The 14,505-nt window shown below is 43.7% G+C and overlaps 1 protein-coding gene across 1 annotated transcript in view; it reads left to right on the top strand.

Annotated features, from left to right (window-relative positions):
• The window catches only part of LOC126320407 (solute carrier family 35 member G1-like), a 445,673-nt gene that overhangs the window by 199,557 nt on the left and 231,611 nt on the right, over positions 1 to 14,505 (top strand). The gene's annotated exons all lie outside the window — the stretch shown is intronic.

Below are 14,505 nucleotides of genomic sequence, written 5' to 3'. Positions count from 1 at the left end.
GCGGTGGATTGGCGTGCAATGTCTCCGGGTGCAAATCCGACCGGAAATGTTGGGTCGCGTGTTGAGATGAAGCTCAAAGAAAAGCCAATATATACTTTGAAGAAACTGTCATACAAAATTAGAACGATGTGGAGACCGTTACAGAGAAAATCTCGCGGAAAGCGTCCCAAAAAGGTGCCAAGTTATAATCGATGATGGCAGCGATTGTATTAACTATTACGTAATTGTGAAGAGCCAAACAAAGTGGCGCACCTCCTTAATATCGTATAGGGCACCCGAGAGCACGCAGAAGTGCCGCAACACTACGTGGCATGGACTCGCCTATATCGGCAGTCGTTCTGGAGGGATTTGACACCCTGAACCGTGCACGGCTGTCCATAAATCCGTGAGAGTAGGAGAGGGTGGAGATCTATTCTGAACAGCACGTTGCAAGGCATCTCAGATATGCTCAATAATGTTCATGTCTGGGGACTTTGGTGGCCAGTGTTTAAACTCAGAAGAGTGCTCCTGGCGTCACTCTATAGCAATTCTGGACGTGTGGGGTGTCACATTGTCCCGCTGGAAGTCCCCTGTCCGTCGGAATTCACAATGGACATGAGTGGATGCAGGTGTTCAGACAAGATGCTTAAGTAAGCGTCACCTGTCAGAATTCGTATCTAGACGTATCAGGGAACCCATTTCACTCCAACTGCACACTGAACAGTCCCCTGCTTACATGCTATGTCCATGGATTCATGAGCTTGTCTACATATCCGTAGACGAGCATCCGCTCGATACAATTTGAAACGAGACATGTTTACAGACATCAACATCCGGTGTTAGTGTCGACGGGCCCACGCGAAGCATAAACCTTTGTGTCGTGCAATCGTCAAGAGTACACGAGTGGGCCTTCAGCTCCGAAAGTCCACATCGACGATGCTTCGTTCAAAGATTCGTAAGCTGACACGTGTTGAAGGCCCAGCATTAAAATCTGGAGCAATTTTCAGAAGGGTTGCACTTCTGTCACGTTGAGCGATTCTCTTCAGTCGTCATTGGTCCCGTCCTTGGAGGATCTTTTTACGGCCGTAGCGATGTCGGAGATTTGATGTTTTTTGGGATTCCTAATATTCACGGTACACTCGTGAAATGGTCCTACGGGATAATCCCCACTTAATCGCTACCTCAGAGAAGCTATTTCTCATCGTTAGTGCGCCGCCAATAACACCACATTGAAACTGACTTAAATTTTGCCATTGTAGCAGCAGTAACCGATCTAACAACGGCGCCAGACACTTGTCTTATATAGGCGTTGCCGACCGCAGCGCCGTATTCTACCTGTTCATATACCTCTGTATTTGATTACTCATGCCTATATCACTTTCTTTGAGGCTCCAGTGTAGTAATAACAGATATTTTCATGTAAACATATATTTATAATAGTTTATATCATACAGACAATGGCGTACACTTTCTTCTGGAACTGACTGTAAGTGCTTGTACGATAACGAAGACTGCATCAGACTGGCCAGAAGTAGCCAGTGTGATTCCTTTATGTGTCGAGGGCGGCCAAAATATGTGTCACTTACTTCCTGGATGACTCCACAGTCGCAGTGTGGTGATGGTATGATGTGTTAGTTCTATGCAGGTGTTGTCAGTGGCAACTGTGGTTGAATTTCAGCGTCACAATAGTAGTCACAGAACACATCTTGTTCCCTTTGCCACAGGTGCTTTCTAATGATTACTGCAAGACTGAAATCCAACCATGACTGCCAACATACCACATCTGCACAGAATTAGCACATCATACCATCACCATACTGCAACAGTTGGTAGATGCAGGACGTCAACCTCATATTCTCTGGCGACCACTGACACAAAAAGGAATCACAGGCAGCTTATGGAGCTTGTCAAACCAGAAATCACCACGAACGTGAAGATGCTCTTGACAGTAGTGTATATAAATGTTTGTTCATTGATTGTGGAATTCTATCTGAAAGTTGACATTAAAATATAATCGACCAGTCTCGTGTGTGTGTGTGGGGAGGGGGGGGGGCGTGTTTCCTTTGCTTATTCAGAAACTAGTTTGTTTACAGATATTTCAACTATAGTCCATATTTGAGAGTCACTCTAAATCTCAGTGATATTTCTGTTTTGAATTAGTTAGCTGTTTCTCGATAGGCAGGACTGTAATTTTGTACTGGCTGCTTTGGTATACCCGACGTCCTCATAGAAAAAAAGAAAACAAAAAATCTTGTATAAATAGAAAAGAAATGACAGACGGACTTGATCAGGAGAACCAATAGTTCCGCAGCACCGGCTTGGTAGCTCAATTTCATTGATTCTCTACGTTAACTTCCACAGACAAAATTTCAAAGGCTGTCCGGAGACATTTTCTATTTTGGTGGAGTCGCTTAAGTGTGAGGTCAATGTAAATAGCATGAAGTACAGAAATAAAAAACTTCACAGCCAAGATCACTAATTATATTTTTAGTTATGACGAGTAGTTTCCGCAAATCTAAATTGCCATTATTGGGTCTGTAAAGAATATAGATCGAAAATGCAAGCAGAATCCGAGTGCATGCGTCCCGGGACAAGCGGTAAAGCCGCGAAAAACGGGGAAATTTTTCCATCCGGGAAAACGGAATTTTATTAGAGTTTCGGTAATTTTTCATTGTTTAAGTTTTCAGTTCAATTTTCTGTAATTTTGACTGGTAAATACTGATACACTTTACAGCGCTACTGCAGAATAATACTGCGGTAATAAAATATAAACGATGGAATAGCACCAAAATAAAAGTTAAATTGCAATGAAAATGCACCTTTCACAACAACAGAAGACAGTGTACACACAACCGTTTGCTGACAGCAGAACGTCACAAAGGCCGAAGACTGTGCAACACTTCGTAACAGCAAACTGCTTGCGATGAGCGTGACGTCACAACTCTTTACAGTTCTGACAGCCAGCGGGAAAATGTGCGGATGGTGATTCGTGAAGCGCTACTTTTAAAGTAAATTTGCTTCTACGCAATATGAATTACGTTATGTGCTAGAATTTTTGATGAATTTCTTCAATCACGGAGCGTTTGACTGTCATTCAAAACTTAACACTTCGAGTATATGCCGCTTTGTAGAATTTCGGGCCCAGAAGACCAGCCATTTATGCCATTATTCAAAATTTTACTGGCACGTTTGTGCTTGATATCTTAAAGGGTAATAAAGTGTAAAAGATGTTCAAGCTTTAGTTTTCATATTTGTTACAGTTCTTTCATATGTTAATATTATCCGATGGCGACGACAAAAGTGTAATTATCCTTTAAAAAATGCGAGGTGAGTTCTTATGCGATTTCACACGTAATTGGCTTGTCTATAGAAAAGGCGGAAGTTTCTGGCATAACTAGAGATATGTTCGAATCATAGAAATCCCCGGAGATCTTTCCATAAACGTGCTGTTCTTTACCGGGCTTCAATTTCCTACAGTGCGGGAAGTTATACGCTGGTCTATACCTCCTTTACCATACAAAGGACTAATAAATGTTACAGCTCCGAAGGAAAGTGGATTGTCACACTCTGATAATCAGGTCGGATATAACAGGGCGGGATACATATTTACACAGCTTGGATATATACAACGTACCTTATGCAAATACACCTCAGTAAATCCCCATCAAGTGTACAAAATATAATGCCAAGTGGTGATCTAAAACTCAGGTGATCTTCTGTAAGGTTATTCAATATGGTAACATATTTTACACATTGTACTAGCGTTACAGCTACTTGACTATACAGAGAGGTGGCGCAAATTCAGACAGCCAGCATGTGACGGGGTCACCAAACGTGTTTTAGTTTCCTGAAATCGAACAAGAGAGCGATACAACAGTTGGACGTGTGGCAGTATAAGAATCTAACCCGATCCAAAGGCTGAGCAGTATCGTGCTGCATCATCTACGCGACGGAAACAACTGACACTAACTGCACCCTGTGGGCCGCTTGGATCTCCGCGCCCAGCTGTCTGATTGGCTAACTTCAATGTTAATCCAATGGTGATTGAATTATTTTGAAAAATTGCTGAATGAAGAAAACGTAAGAGTGAAAACTGAGGAAGGAGGGGCAAACGAAGGATTAACTATGGATATAAGTAGAGATGAAGTCGAAGGGGCAGATGGAAAATGGGAAGGCAATTGGCCCAGACCAGATCCCGTTGGGGTATGGACGTGTCTCGGTAAAAAGGGAATTGAGGTCCTTTGGGATTTAATGAAGAAGATTTGGCGACAGGAGGAGATGCCAGACTAGTGGGGAACTAGTTTACTGATCCCAATATTTAAGGGGAAAGGTGATGTGCAGGACTGCAGTAGCTATAGAGGTATTAAACTGATGGCACACACAATGAAAATTTGGGAAAGAGTTATAGAAGCAAGATTACGCAAGGAGACTGTGAAGAACAGTTTGGGTTCATGCCTGGAAGAGGAACGACTGATGCAATACATGCGGAAAGTGGAGGGACACGGGGAGCTACAAGCCGATCTACATATGGCTTCCATTGATTTGGACAAAGTATATGACAGAGTCCCAAGGGTCGAAATATGGAGAAGCATGAGAGAACAGTGGGTGCCAGAGAAGTATGTGAGGGTAGTGAAGGAAATGTACAGAGGAGCAATGACACAGGTGAAAAGTAGTGTGGGCATGACAAAGGAGTTTCCAGTAAAACCAGGGTTACATCGAGGGTCTGCGCTTAGCCCCTACCTATTTGACCTGATTATGAATGTGCTGGTGAAAGATGTGAAGAAGGAAGCACCGTCGAATATGATGTTTGCGGATGATGTGGTTCTTTGTGAGCAGAGCAGCGACAGACTTGAGGAAAAGCTGGAGGACTGGAGGAAGGCTCTAGAACGAAGAGGGATGAAAATTAGCAGGACAAAGAATATTTAGCACTGAAGGATGTGCAGATGAGGTCTTGCAAGATCTAGTATGATGAGCTGAAATCGGTCTGCAAATTTAAATACCTGGGGTCGTACATACAGAGGGACGGAGGACTGGGAAGCGAGATACAACACCGAATAAATTGCGATTGTAACAACTGGAGGAAAATGAGTGGAGTGTTGTGTGAAAAGAAGGTGAGCATTGGATTAAAAGGGAAAGTGTACAAGTCAGTTGTATGGCCTGCTATGATATAGCAGGCAGAGACATGGCCAATCACAGTAGCCCAGGAAAGGAAGATGGAAGTTGCGGAAATGAGGATGTTGAGGTGGGTGTGTGGGGTAACAAGGGAGGACAGGATTAGAAAACGGTTCAAATGGCTCTGAGCACTACGGGACTTAACTGTTGAGGTCATCAGTTCCCTAGAACTTAGGACTACCTAAACCTAACTAACCCAATGACATCAGACACATCCATGCCCGAGGCAGGATGATAAAGAAGAAGAAGAAGAAGAAGAATGTTAATAAACTCGGAAACGGCGGAACGTATCGAATTTTTTTGTTAACTATTATTTCTCAGTACAACCTACCCTGGACCACCCTTACAAGCTTTCCAGATTTTTTTCTGACCACCCTATATATGCAGTAGATTAGTACAGTTGATGTACAATGCTTTGTTTTATATATTCATAAGGGTTGTAATTATAATTTTAAAAGAATTAGTACAAAAAAGTTTTGTTATTACACTATGGTTTGGATTACATGGTTTGACCTGATTATGACTGTATTTCCTATCTATATGCTTTACGGACTCGATGATGGCAACTTTGATTCACCGAACTCGGTCATCGCAAATGTAATAAGCGAGTTTGGCTGTTGAAGTTTTTACTTCTGCGTTCCGTAACTCGATTTCGTTTGCTGTGTCACCCTCATTCAGCTCCTTATTCGCACAACAGTACAAATGCCAGAGGTATGTATGGTGTGTCTGGTTTGCAAGCAAACTTGTTTCTTTCGCTCACAGTATTATCTGGCAAGGCAAACTGGTTAGCTGGCCAGGGTGGCCGCGCCGACCTGTTGTTTATGTCCGAGGAGCGAGAAGGAGGGGGGGGGGGGGGGGGGGGGCGTGACAGCGTACACTCCACTACTCTCACTAGTGGAGCGCCATTCACTCAGGAGAATTCAGTTAGAAAATTAACAGAACCAGGACGTACAGTAATCTATACGAGGGCTATTTTTCTTTTTTCCGGTCGGTGTTGCCATGGAAACCACAGTGAATATGGAAAATGTTTTATCGCAACATTCAGCTACACCTTGCAGCTACTTCTCTACATAGTCGCCGCTCTAACTTGGACATCTGTTGCAGCAGGGTCTCAAATTTGAAATCTGCTCACCAGAGAAGGCTCTATGCTGCCTTGCAGCTCGTTCTCCATGCCAAAACGCTGTCCTCCTAGCCAACATTTCGTGAGCAAAGAGATGAAAATCAGACGGAGCCAAGTCCGGGCTGCATGGTGCGTGATGAAACACTACCCATCGAAACCGCTATAGGAGCGTCTCTGCTGGAGCTGCAGTATGCGGCCGAACATTGTCACCACGCCCGACGGCAGCATTCCTCTTTGCTGGTTCTGAACTGCCCTTCCTAGATGTTAAAGAGTCACGCTATATGAGGCTGGAGTGATGGTCCTACCATGTTCTATGAATTACACCAACTAAACTCCTATTCCACAACACAGTAGCTATACAATGAAGTCTTTCACGACCAGATGGTACTGTTGTTGATAATTCTTCCGGGTTATATGTCCCGCCACTAAAGTTCACAAACTGTTGTAGAAGAGTAGCTAGATACCTAGATATTTGATAAGTAGGGGAATCAATCGCACTAACAATGGGTCTCAGAGGGAGATTTATTTCATGAACTTTAGTGGCGGGACATTACAATAAACTTAGAAGAGACCCGACGGCTGTTATTTTGAGGAAAACTAATACGTTGGTAAAGTATTCTACTTCCATTCCACAGAAGGATAAAAAAGTTTTGCTAAGGAGTGAAGTTAAGTGTCTCAGACTCTATGGTTTACCTAAAGTTCACAAAATAAATCTCCCTCTGAGACCCATTGTTAGTGAGATTGATTTCCCTACTTATCAAATATCTAGGTATCTAGCTACTCCTCTTCAACCATACATTGGTAAGACTGATTCTTATGTGAAGGATTCACGTCATTTTATTGAGAAAATTGAAGGTCTAACCTTGGCTCCTGAAGACATTCTAGTCAGTTTTGGTATTGTATCTCTGTTTACTGTGATTCCAGTCAATGAAGTTATGGTTTATATAACGGAAGGTTTCCCTGAAGACTTGACCGCTCTGTTTAGACACTGTCTCACATGTAGTCAGTTTCAGTGGGCTAAGGATTTTTATGAGCAAGTGGATGGTGTTGCCATGGGTAGCCCGTTGAGCCCTGCGATTGTCAATTTTTACATGGAGAAATTTGAATAATTAGTGTTGAATAAAGCAAATAAGAAACCATGTTGTTGGTGTCGTTATGTAGACGACACATTCGTGGTTTGGACACACAATAAAAAAGCCTTAGACAAAGTTTTTGATTATCTTAATAGCATAAACCCTAAAATTCAGTTTACCATTGCAGTGGAAAAAGATCAGGCTATTTCGTTTCTCAATGTGTTAGTTATGAGACAGACCGATGGCAGCCTAAAACATGAAGTGTTTCGGAAGAGCACACATACTGACAGATACTTACATAAGAACTCCACTCATCACCCACAGCAAAAAAGGGGTGTAATCAAGAGTTTAGTGGACAGGGCAAAACGAATTTGTAAGCCGGAACATCTGGATACGGAACTGAATCATCTGAAAAAAGCCTTCGAAAAGAATGGGTACTCAAACAAAGAAATGAGTAGAGTTTAAAGACCTATTTACAGCAGGCCAAAGGACAAGGATGGTACACAGCAATGGAAGAACACGGTGTCTTTACCTTTCATTAGTAAGGTTACAGATGGAATCGGCAAAATTTCACTTAAACATAAAGTGAAACCGATATTCAAACCTACCAGGGAAATAGGACAAGTACTTCGTTCTGTTGAAGATAGAAGGCTACCATTATCATCTAGCAGTGTGTATAAATTCCGTGTACTTGTGGCAAGGTCTTTATTGGTACTACGAAAAGAAGTGTGAATACGAGGGTATTGGAGCATAATAGCCTTTGCCGACTGGGCAAAACAGATAAATCACCCGTTGCGGAACATGCACTTCAGTCAGGTGACCATGTAGTTAAGTTTTGTGAAACTACAGTTTTAAGTGCTACCACGAACGATTATCCACGACTGTATAGGGAGGCTATTGAAATTTATAAACATGAAGATAATTTTAATATAAAAAAAGAGGCCTTAAAATTAAGCGAGATGTGGACAGTGGCGGTATAGAATCGATAAGTGATTTTTATCTATGACGGACTATTATCGATAGTTACATTTTATCTTTTACTAGTTTTCTCTCTTCCACTATGTGCAAGCTAGACCACGCCCACTTTCCTCGGTATTCGGCAGGTCTCAGCAGGACCAGCCATACTTCTGAGGATGTCCAACGTAGTATTGTACGAAACGTTAGGAATAGAAGAATTCTATGCGCCACGGCCATATAACCCGGAAGAATTATCAACTAGCACACCTTCTGATGGATAAGGTTCACTTGCGCGTCTTTGGTTTACTCGGTGAATGAGAAGACATCCACTGTTTGGATTGCTCTTTTGTTTCTTCATTTTCGAAATGAACCCATATCTCGTCCTCTGTGACAATTTTGTTCAAAATATCTTCTTCTTCATCACGGCACCGGCCGGAGAAATACTAAGGCGGCGCCAGTTCGCTGTAGTTTGTGAGGGTCGGACAGTAACTTGAGGACCGTTTTCTCACATTGTTTGCGAGACTGAAGTCTCTCATTCACGATGGAAGGACCTTGATGTTTAGGATAACGAGTCACACAACACAGAAATTGTGAACTGACGATTTTCTCCATTCGATCGATCAACGGGCAGAACAAGATCATTGGTTGACACTCGCTTCCTTGCCAGATCGCCTGCATCATAGACGTCTGAACGTCCTGCTTCAAAGTTCCTGCACCGTTGCCGCACTTTGCTGTCGCTCATTAAAGTTTCACCGTACACATCAACATTTGCTTGCACCATCCGCCACCTTCTCCACCGGCACGCTCACGCCTTTCTCCTTCTCATTTTCAGTAATGTTAATGACATCAACAGCAAGCTGCCACAGCTTCTCATGACGGTATTTTCTGTGATCACTTTTCGCGCTCGCTCGCGAGATAACGATGTGCGCTACTTGGACTTTGAAGGAGAAATTGTCACTTGACGAAATTTGTTTCCACGACAGTGGGGTAACTGCTTCGCACTGCCGAGAACGCTTGACAGTAGATACGCCCAGTTTCCTTTTCCTCCTCCAGGTTGCTCTGGGTACTGCTCGCTTCTGCTTCGGATTTGTTTCCCTGGCAGTGTTAGTCGTGCGTTAACACTGATACACAGTAGTATGGACAGGTTTACTAAGGAAGAGCTGTCTAAAGTGTATCTCGTGCAAGGTTTCACTGACTCTAACGCAAGAGCCGCACAAAGGCGGTATTCTTAGCTCTGATCGTAGCGACAGGAACCACATCACAGTCCTTTTCTCTCCAAGAAGTACTCTGCATTTTGTGTTGTACTGTTTTGTGACTGTATAACAGGCTTTTTCACTCATGTGAAGGTATTTTCAAAGAAGTAAAGGCAACTGGAAGAAATACACTGAATTATATTCTTAGTCTGTAACAACTACTATTTCTTCAGTGTGTATGTGAATGACTCTCCACTCAACATTCAACAGGCACACCTGGTATCTTTCGCAGACAATTGGTACCGAGCGAGGTGGCGCAGTGGTTAGCACACTGGACTCGAATTTGGCAGGACGACGGTTCAATCCCACGTCCGGCATCCTGATTTAGGTTTTCCGTGATTTCCCTAAATCGCTCCAGGCAAATGCTGGGATGGTTCCTTTGAAAGGGCACGGCCGACTTCCTTCCCCGACCTTCCCTAATTCGATGAGACCGATAACCTCGCTGTTTGGTCTCTTCCTCCAAACAATCCAATCCAATAGTATTGGTGTAAGATATTCCATTAGAGAGAAAGCAGAGGAAGAGATGATGTTTTTCAAAGAATCTCTAAATGGTTCCTCTCGCTGAAGTTTGACGAAGCCCTGTTTGGAGTTCTGTACAGCAAACAGAATCGTACCAAAAGTTTATGTATTGCATGAACATTAGTCAGTGCACATTATAGAATGCTCCAAACTTTTGAGTATTTATTTTGATGAAAATCTGAACCGAGGAAGCATATTATTGAGTTTCTGAAAGAATTAAGTTCACCTACTTTCGCTCTTCTTATAATTGCTAATCTTGGAAACAGACGAATTAAACTTGTGACATACTTTGCATATTTCCCCTCAATAATGTCTTATGGAAAATTTCTTAGGGCAAGTCGCCAGTTACACAGGAAGTATTGAGTGCACAGATGCGAGCCGTGAGAGTAGTATGTCGTATTCACCCGTGATCGTCATGTATTCGCTAATGATATTTATCACATTTGTTGTTATGAATCTCAGTCGGGATAGAGACGTCTATAACATTGCTAAAGATTTCACATGTTGGCAATAATTTCGCATAAACCATGAATGACATATGACTTTACCATAAACTGGCGCTTGCAATTGATAATGAATCAAGATACGCTACAGGAATATCACCGAAATTCCTTTCAAAAAATTATTCTTTCATTTGTTTCTTTTTTTTTAATTTATTCAACAGACATACAGTTAGTCCACGAGTAAGGACAACATTATTTCAATATTCACTGGAAGCAATGGTGTGGTTGTCGTGTGTGCACATGGATAGATAAATGAAAAACTGAAATAAAACTAATACTCCGTTTTTGGATACAGGGATGCAAAGGTGTAATACGATAGTAAACTTCCGTGTTATTCTGAATGAATACATGCATGTCCTGATGAACTTTGCTTCGTAATTCGGAATAACACAGACACTATAGTATTGCATTTATTAAGGTGTCTCACCTATAAGGTAATATACACAATGGACGTACGAGAACAGGTTGTGGACACACGGTTGATGACATGTGAAACTTTGGGTCTGACCATGAGCCGTGGACAATGGTAAGGTGATCACTCGCGATAAGCGGGAAATCCGGTCCAGCACAAATTTTCGATGTCATCGTTCCATTCTACAGCTGATTGTTGTCCCTATTGACAGTTGCAAATACAAAAAATGTTCCATTCTGTGTGAAATCTTATGGGACTTAACTGCTGAGGTCATCGGTCCCTAAGCTTACACACTACTTAACCTAAATTATCCTAAGGACAGCCGCACAGGCCATGAGTGCAGCGCCCTAGACCACTCGGCTAATCCCGCGCGTCTGCAAATACATTAATGCAAAAGTGTAAACCTGCGGCAGTATCCTCTTTGCCACATCTTCGGTTGCGTACGTACTCGCTAAAGACACATATTGCATCTCGAAAAATTTTAACTTTGCTTTTCGCAGAAGCGGCCGAGTATCTACAGATAAGCGGAGCCATGAGTAGGCCTATTTTGACCCCTGTCTCTCCACACAAAGTTAAAAAAAATCGGGTTATGGCATTTGCCGTGTTTTCATCGTTAGCACACTGGATTCGCATTCAGGAAGACGACGATTGAAATCCGCGTCCGGCCCTCCCGATTTAGGTTTTCTGTACTTTGCCCACGCCGCTCCAGGAAAATGCCGGGGTGGTTCCTTTGAAAAGGGCACAGCCTACTTCCTTCGCCATCCTTGACACAATAAGATCTTGTACTTCATCTCTGATGACCTCACCAAGCGAGGTGGCGCAGTGTTTAGAACATTGGACTTGCATTTGGGGGGACGACAGTTCAAACCCGCTTCAGGCCATCCTGATTTAGATTTTCTACGATTTCCCTAAATCGCTTCAGGCAAATACCGGGATGGTATCTTTGAAGGGGCACATTTTTATATATTTTTACAAAAGAAGTAATTATGAGACAGAAACTCCTGTTGATTGTGGTAGTATTGACTGATACATCTGTGTGCCAAACTGTCCTTTATAAGCAGATGATTTTACACTGTTGACGTAAAATGAAAGTCACATATAAAATTAAATAACATTTGGACAACAGTTATAAACGTTAAGCGTCAGCAATATTAGAGATGAAAGAAAAATAAACGTGGAAGTTATTCAGAAGATAGCAACAAAAGACTTTTTTGTAGCACAGCCATACTGGTTTTTAGCGCAACGCGGAGACTTAGTGGCTTTCACACTTTTAGGCAGTGGCAACCAATTCCTGGAGTGATGATGCGTCCAGCGTGGAACGCTAAGGATGGAGGGAATTTTTTGTTACAGTGTGTACCAAGGAGGAGACAGTGCGTAGTCGTCAACTCCCATTTCGTTCAAACGTATCGTATGTGCAGTTCTTGGGAACAGATGAAAGTGAGACAGAAGTCAGAACTACAGATGGCTCACGGTTTGGAAAAAAAAGAATTTTTGGCGCAGGTCGGGGGAGGAACAAGCCATTTATGGTTGCGCAGTTACCAGGCAGCCGTTGGCGCAGCGCAAAGAGCACGGAACAGAACTCTGAGGGTCGTGGAGTCGATCGCTATGCTGGTACTTTCTTGAATAGCAATTTTTACGCTACTTGTACTGCATATAAACCGAAATAACGCTCAATATATTCTAATTGTTAATATTTCCATGTTGTTGTCATTGTTGTTGTTGTTGTTGTGGTCTTCAGTCCAAACAGTGGTCTGACGCAGCACTCCATGCTACCCTATCCTGTGCAAGTGTCATCTCAGAGTAACTACTGCAACCTACACCCCTCTGAATCTGCTTATTGTATTCATCTTTTGGTCTCCTCTATGATTTTTATCCCACACGCTTCCCTCCAGTGCTAAATTGGTGAACCCTTCATGCCTCAGAATGTGTCCCACCAACTGATCCCTTCTTTTGGTGTTGTATCACAAACTGCTCTTCTCGCCAATTCTATTCCTCATTAGCTCCGCGATCTTCTCATCTGATCTTCATCTTTCTTCTATAGCACCGCAATTCAAAAGGTTCTATTCTCTTCTTGTCTAAGCCGATATCCTTCCTCACCCTACCTAGTCTAATGGCACCGATGACCACACTGTTTGGTCCCCTTCCCCCAAATCAACCAACCAACCAACCAACCAACCAACCAACCAATGTGACGATCTCGCTGGTGACTGGATGTTAAAACCAATCTTCCTGGCCGGCCGGTGTCGCCGTGCGGTTCTAAGCGCTTCAGTTTGGAACCGCGTGACTGCTACGGTCGCAGGTTCGAATCCTGCTTCGGGCATGGATGTGTGTGATGTCCTTAGGTTAGTTAGGTTTAATTAGTTCTAAGTTCTAGGCGACTAATGACCTCAGAAGTTAAGTCGCATAGTGCTCAGAGCCAATTGAACCATTTTTTTTGAACGAATCTTTCTTCCTTCTTTCCTTCCTTGTGGCCATGCAGATTTAGGTGCTCTGTGATTTGCCTGCGTTGCCCCACAAAGATTCTGTTGTGTTGGCAGAAGTTCCAACACCGTTTTACGAGGGGAGGCCGAAATGCACGAGTTTTAGCTCATGCAGGCTGGCGTGAGGAGGGAAGGACTACTGAAGTGAGGTCTGGAACATGACATGGAATTAGAATTCAGAAAGCGGACATAATTAGTTTGATACTTAACTTTAATCTATTAATGATGAACGTCGCTCTTGACGGTACATGATTCACAACATTATCTGTTCAGAATAGTAACTGAATATGGAGCCGTGATAGGTCGTAGCAAATGACGTAGCTGAAGGCTATGTTACACAGTCGTCTCTGCAAATGAGAGCGTATGTAGACAGTGAACCGTAGCAAAGTAGGCTGTACATCTGGGGCGAGTGCTAGGGAGCCTCTCTAAACTAGACCTGCCATGTGGCAGCGCTCGATCTGCAGTCACTGACAGTGGCGACACGCGGGTCCGACGTATACTAACGGACCGCGGCCGATTTAAAGGCTACCACCTAGCAAGTGTGGTGTCTGGAGGTGGCACCACAGATTCCAGGGTGGTTCCTTTGAAAAGGTTCCCCATCCCTGAAACAGTGCGCCTCTAATGACCTCGTAGTCGACGGGATCTTAAACCGTGACCTTCCTTCAAAGTCTAACCGGTGCGAGTACTCGAGTACTCGCTGTGAACCATTTGAGGGGGGCCCATGTAGCGACCTCGTCGTCACACCTGTAGTCCCTTAACCTCGCCCTGCTCAGCGCACGTGACCGCGTTTGCCGAACGAGGAAAAACCGCGCCAGCCGCTCACGTGGGGGACCGCGCGGCCGCCAATTGGGAATCGCGGCTGCCGGTGGCCGCACAGTGGTTGCTTACGTAAGGGGGCGGCTGGCGCCGTTATGTAAGGCGGAGGTGCGAGGGAGGCGTCCGTGGCCCGAGCGGAATGGAGTAGTGGGGAGGGGGTGGGGGGCACCGCTGCCTGCTGCTAGAGCGTGTGGGGGGGGGGGGGGGGGGGTGAGTGCCGG

Source organism: Schistocerca gregaria, chromosome 1, assembly GCF_023897955.1.
Source record: "Schistocerca gregaria isolate iqSchGreg1 chromosome 1, iqSchGreg1.2, whole genome shotgun sequence".
Taxonomy (NCBI): Eukaryota; Metazoa; Arthropoda; class Insecta; order Orthoptera; family Acrididae; genus Schistocerca; species Schistocerca gregaria.
This window is presented reverse-complemented; position numbering and strand designations above follow the sequence as displayed.